The sequence below is a fragment of the Silene latifolia genome, unplaced genomic scaffold (genome assembly GCF_048544455.1).
Source record: "Silene latifolia isolate original U9 population unplaced genomic scaffold, ASM4854445v1 chrun_scaffold_16, whole genome shotgun sequence".
Lineage (NCBI taxonomy): Eukaryota > Viridiplantae > Streptophyta > Magnoliopsida > Caryophyllales > Caryophyllaceae > Silene > Silene latifolia.
Genome location: NW_027413123.1, coordinates 4,921,296 through 4,928,172, shown reverse-complemented (window position 1 = coordinate 4,928,172; position 6,877 = coordinate 4,921,296).

The following is a 6,877-nucleotide window of genomic DNA, read 5'->3' as shown; positions in this document are numbered from 1 at the left end:
GATACACTTTTTTCTACTGTACGTACATTTTTTACCCGAATTCTATACTTGTTCGGAATGTAAATATATCCGATATTATATTTAACATTTTTGGACGATTTGTGGAGGCAATCTGTCTTACACAGTCACACAGATGTTGTTGCTCTACTTGACCCTTTACCAAAACTCCAAAAGGTTTTCTGCTCTTATCTTCTATGCAGCACTTTCTTTTTAATTCGACGAGCTTTAGTTTGCGACTTGCGTATCCCTTTTATCAAATTTTTTCCTTTTTTTTTCAAATTGTTTTCTCATGTTAACAGTGTCAAATGTTGATCTATAAATCATAATATTTGGCCCAAGTCATTGGGATGTGGGTATTTTGTTGTTAGTTTACATTTTTGGCCCTTTCCTCCTTGGTGCTCCAACTTCTGAACTCCTGAGTCAGTCTGTTTTCGGGTTTAATTTGAGTTGTGCTAAGAAAAAAAACATAATTACTCCCTCCTAACCTTAGGCCATATATTCATGTCCTGTGCACAAGGACAAGCATAATACTAATCTCCGTAAGGTGAACAGAAATCATATCCATCACCACCATACTGGCATCACTCCTGACGGCAACATCACCGGCGCACCATGAAACCAACATAAACAGCACCCACAACTCTACCGTCCTTCCACACCGTATATCTACCTCGAGCATAATCGATGAATTCCGATTCTGGTTCGTCGGAGATGGTTATGAAAATCGAATCCTCTTTATTGCGTCTTTCCGGCCACCAACTACCGGCTATCTTATCAGGTTGTTTGCCGACGTTGCTGATGATCGGCTTTAGCGGCGTCGACATCATCGGAAGCACCGTACACCATTATCACGGACTAACACCGCAACACTCTACCATCACCACCCCTCTGTCAACGGATCCACAACCAATACCCATGAAACAATGATAATATCACCATCGACCACCACATAAAACCGTCTTCACAATCACCATCGCTGCTTAGACTGTCACACAACCGACCAGACCCACTTACATTTGAATTTGCCTTCTATTTATGTAGATCTATTATTCTGAAATTAGTAATTTCAATCAATTTATAAAATGAAACCCAAATCGGAATGCAAAATTAGGAAGGATATCACAGGTGTGATGGTGGGCCGCTAGAGGGAGGCGGATCAACGACAACTTGCTTAGCTTTCGCGTGAAAGGGGTGAAGGACTGAGTAGTTGCCCTGGATCGTCGAAGTTGTTAGCGTACGTCGCCGGAGATGGCGAGAGGTGGTGACGGTAGGGGTAGAAGGTGGTGATGGGGGATTTTGAAGGGTGGTTAGAGTTTGAGAAGGGATATAATTGGGAGGGAATGAGAAATAAGGTTTGGTTGTAAGAAAGGACGTGCGTGATGTTGGATTATAAAGTCGTTCTCACCGTTCTCACCGAATGGTCGTTCTCACCGGATCCCACCTCTCTCTATATATATATATATATATATATATATATATATATATATATATATATATATAGTTCCAAGACTCGTGACGATTGATAGTTCCAAGCTTCTTCTTAATCAATCTATAACCACCTCTGGAGCCATGAATGACACTCTCTTTCTTTGAAATGTTCTCTTGGTTCTACCTACTCATAGTCTTCATAAAATGAATTGTATCAAGTAACATAAGCATATTTCATTACTTATTAAGTGATTACTAATAAGGTGATCCCAATGAGTTGCAGATAAATTACCTTAAACTTGTCAGACTGCCTATAAGCAATAAAGTTATACCAACCTTGCTGGCTGACATACCGATACTTCTTCGTTGGTGGTTTCTTGTTTATATCCCAGGTCTTCTTGTCGAACAAGTTGTTCAGAGCAACCTTTAACTTCCATGCTCTGAAGGAATCCCCTATCTTTTTTTTTAGGTAACCATCATGTTCTTGGGGGACAGTGTAAGCTGCCTGCATATATGGTGAGCATATTTGGTTAGTTTCGGCTAATAGCACATATCGAATACTAAGATAATTTCATCTCACTGCATTTATTATTGTATATACATACCTTTACTCAGGTATAAGGATGTTACCATCTCGGTTACCCGAGGCATGATAATCATAAGACAATGAAGAAACATACTTTATTAAATAAGTTTAAGTGATTACATTACAAAACCAACTGTAAGCAAAATACAACTGTTCTCAAACTATAAACCAACTGAAAGGAACTGTCCTAACAAACACAGCGGAAGACTAAAGACTCTGATATGTGATGACTCCATCCCCAGCTAGATCCCACGCGTATCCAAGATATACCTGCCAAGCAACTGCTCACCACCCCCGAATGGATCACCACAGTTTTTAAAACATTTAAACGGGGTCAGTACTAATCACACAATTAATATACATGTCACAATAAGATAAGCAGACAGCTTAACTATCACACATACACAACCAACCAACTCCAATCATCTCAATCACTGACTGTCCACTGGACCAGCCCTGCCAGTGGGGGACCGCAGCCGTACCCACCAAATCCCCGCTCCACATAGTGAGCGATAACCCTGTCCATTAATGTGCACATCCCCTTCCGTGGCGGGTTCCACGAAGGGCGAAACTAGGGCGTGAAGCCACTCCCGCAAGTGACTCCACTCAGCCGAAAACGCATCTCGAGAACCATAGGCAACCAATCACAATCACAATATCAACAATCGTCTGAATCTATCAACAGTGTACAATCACTGATAAGAGTGTCGTCGTGGCTCTCAATCAAACACATTTATAATACTCAACAAACAACTAGTTAGCGGTAAGTCGAGGTCGATCCATGGGACGGTGTGCTTTGGGTTCTAAGTCTATCTATCTCAATTTATGCTAGTGTCACGGTTGATTTGGGTTTGTAGTTGTGTTCTAGACTAATGCAAGCAATAAAGTAGAACGAACAATAAAAGGAAAGATGTAAACAATTGATTAAAAGTGCTAGGATATCATGGGTTCATAGGGGATTCATGGTTTTGATCATACAAACATGTTTACAAGGTTGCAAGCAATTAATGTTGTGGAGGAACCGAGTTGGGTTATATCTTACGGTTCTTAGGAAGAGTTGGGTCCCGGAGCCGAATCGATTAGATTGTACAACACCTACAAGTCGACTTACTTTCCTCCTAATCAACTTCTATGCATGGTCTAACAAGACTCGAGTTGGTTTATGTCTTACAAGTCAAGTTGAGTAGATAAGAGATGGTTGTAAATGCAAGGATTCATAGGCTTAGCATTTCATCAAACATAACATGTGCATAAAGTGACATCACAACAAGCAAGCAATTTAATCATGTGAACATATTAGATTAAGCATGAATCAATCCCATGTTGGTTTCCCCTAATTACCCACTAATCCTAGCTAAGTAACTACTCACTCATTATCATGGGAAACATGTCATTAATGGTGTCAATCATCATAACAAGTATAAACATGATAATAGAATGAAGAAATGAACAATAAAGATTAAAGAGTAAAGGAATTATACCAACTTAAGATGATCCAAATAATAAAGCAAGAATAATAGAAGAAACTTGATTGATTGATGGAAGGTTGTCAATCTCCCAATAATAACCCAATAATCTTCAATTACCCAATAATAAACTTGAATAATAAGCTTGAACAATAATTAAAGAGAGATTAATGTGTAATTTGTGGAAAGATTAAAGAGTAATCTATTCTAATCTACTCCTAATCTAATCTAAAGAAGGATTTTCTACTCTAAAACCACATGCTTGATTAATTACAAAGATGGGGTATTTATAGTGGAAATTAGGTGGGATGCATTAGGTTAACTAAGGGCTAAACTAGTAATTACACTTTTTAAGTTGAGCAAGGAGACTCCGGGATTATCCGAGAGAAGGGCGTCTCCATTTTGTAACTTGAAGGACGAGACCATGTTTCGTCGTGATCCGAGCGGATGGAGGTCGAGACGGACGGATGGGGCATGGACGATCCGAGCGGATCGAGGCAGAAGACGGGCGGATTGAGGTGGGGCAATCCGAGCGGATCAGAGAGCGAGATGCTCGGATTGTTCAGCGGAGACGGGCGGATTGAGGTACAATCCGCTCGGATTGTTCTTCAGTCGTGGTCCTTCTTCTCTTCTTCACTTCTTTGCTCATTTCCATTTTATTCTTTCGAGATTGGTCTTTAGTCCTTGCTTCCTCATTATACTAGTCCATCTAAAATCATCAATAAGCTTCCAAATATGCACGAAAGACGGGAATTTCCGCCTTATTATCTCCTTTTTTACAAAACATATGAAATGCGATAGAAAAGCAAATAGGAAGGTTTTGACGGATAAAATGGTCATAGAATGTTATAAAAGTATGCAAAATAGGCTCAATTAGGGGACTAAATGTGCGCTAATTATGGTCACATCAAATATCCCCAAACCGAACCTTTACTCGTCCCGAGTAAAGAGGTGACTAAAACTAGACCTTTATTTAAACTAACCTAATAACATAGCCGATATGAGACAATTAGCGGGTCTCACTCCGCCCCTTCAACTCACAACAAGACAACCATGAGGTAGGATGCCTTCTTGCAAGGCAAGGTGGGTCTTGCCAAAATGGCGACACATCCAAACATTAAGCACACAAAATCAAGTAATGGATGCATCTACAAAAGAATAGCCACTTTCCTCATCTAAGTGGCGGAAATTATCTACAAGGGAAGCAATTCAAGGGTACACAATCCTTCATAGATGCAATTTCTTCAAACTACTAAGCCTAGAAGGATACCAATAAATCACCTCCAAGTTGTGTCAAGCTAGGGTACCTTTGTCCTCAATCGTTAAATGCTTTTGTCAAGAGTAGACTCCCTATGGTGTTAGAAACACTGGAGGATCGCGGAATTCCCCCTCTTGCCTAGACAAGAAGAAGGGTCGTCCCCTCTCTACCATGCACAAAAATGGATACGATGGATAAAGGGATCGATAGATATTTGAGTTTCTTTTGGGAGTTTGCTTTTGTTGTTGTTTTTCCCCAATTTCATGTGGCATATAACATTTGAGAACACTTTCTTTTTGCCATTTCTTTTTGATTTTTGGCATTTCAATACTTGACAACTTTTTTGCATTTCTTTTGAACATTTTCAAAGTCACCCCAATTAGTAACGAGGGTGGCTTGTATTTGAAGCTTTAGGAGTTCTATTTTTGCTCCTCTTTTCATTTGATGCATTTTTGCAAACTTTCTTTCACTTTTCATTTCATTGAACTCAAATTTGAATAATTTTTGTGCCCATTCCCTTTTGTGACAAAAATGTGTGGTAGAACATGGATGAATGATGGATGGATGCATGGTTTCAAGGGTCACCTTGGAATAAACGGTAGCCAAGGAGTTATCACACCACAAGGTACTCTTGACTAGGCCTTAAACCATGGGTCAAAGGATACTAGCATGACACATCCTAGGGTGTTTTACAAGTATTCTAACAAGCAAAGTCTTAAGAACAAAAAGCATCTACTAGGGCCTATATACACTTGTCAAGCTTCCCAAGTAGACGGTTTCGCAAAATTTTTCTAACCATGCAAACTACATGCCATGATGCAACTACCATATAAACATCCTAATGCAAATGTTTCTACCAACTAATATGCCAAATAAACTAAATGCAATCCTAAGTTCACATTGTTTTTACCGCATCAATCAAAATAAAGCCACATAGTCATTAACATAAAGAGGAAAGAGGAGATTGGAAAGATCATACCATGCGGTCTTCAATATCCTCATGTCTCGGATGTGACATAGTCAATCAATGTGAAAAAGGATGAACAAACACAATATATACAAAACAATATATACTAGTCTACACTACAAAGGAAATGAACTTGTTTTTGGATTTTTCAATTTTTCAAATTTTTATGGTTTTTGTTTTTATGAAATTAAAAGACATATTTTTGTGATTTTTCGAAATTTTTCAATTTTTATGCATTTTTGGAATATAAATTCCCATCCCCCACTTTATTTTGGACATTGTCCTCAATGTACATGTAGGAGTAGGAATAAAAAGAAATACATGTTTTTGGATTTTTGATTTTTTTTTTTTTTTTTTTTTTTTTTTTTTTTTTTTTTTTTTTTTGAAATAAAGTACAAATGCAATATGATATGAATGAATGCATGCTCTAACTAAATGCAATTCTATATGAGATATATAACAAATGAGTGCAAACTAAACTATACTATATGATGCATGATTTCTATTAAGCTATGGTCACTTATGATCAAACCTCCCCAAACCGATTTAAACACTATTTCTAGTGTAGAAATGAATAGGTTTGGCCATTAGTAACTATGCATGAATTCTAGTCTATATGCAACTAACTACATGAAGCATGTGAGAATACAACTATACTATGAATTAGCTAACGCAATATAATACAAATGCAAGCTAAATACTATACTAGATGCAATATAAAAGTAAAAAAGAGAGAGAGGGAAGATGGGTATCATACAAATGGAAGTGGTGAAGTAGGCTTCTCTCACTCGTCATCCTCATCGTGGTCATAGCCATAACCATGAGAGCTCCCGGCTTGATCATGTCCGGGTGCTTGACCCCAATAGCCTCCTTGGTCAAAACTTCCTCCTTGACCCGAGTACCCTCCACCTTGGCTAGAATGCCCTCCATCGCCGCGACTCCTAGTTTGGTCCCCATAATTTGGGAACAAGAGCTCCGGTTGTGCCCAAGAGGGCAAAGGACCGTTGGGGTCAATATACCCTTGTTGAGCCATGTTATAGTATTGGGGGTAGAGGGCCAAGTAGTTGTCTTCCCTCTCCTTGTGCACCCCAAGGTCCACTCTATTCATGAGTGCCATCAAATCATTAATCCCCGGTGCATTGGGGATTGTCGGTTGGAAAGTGGTATGTGGA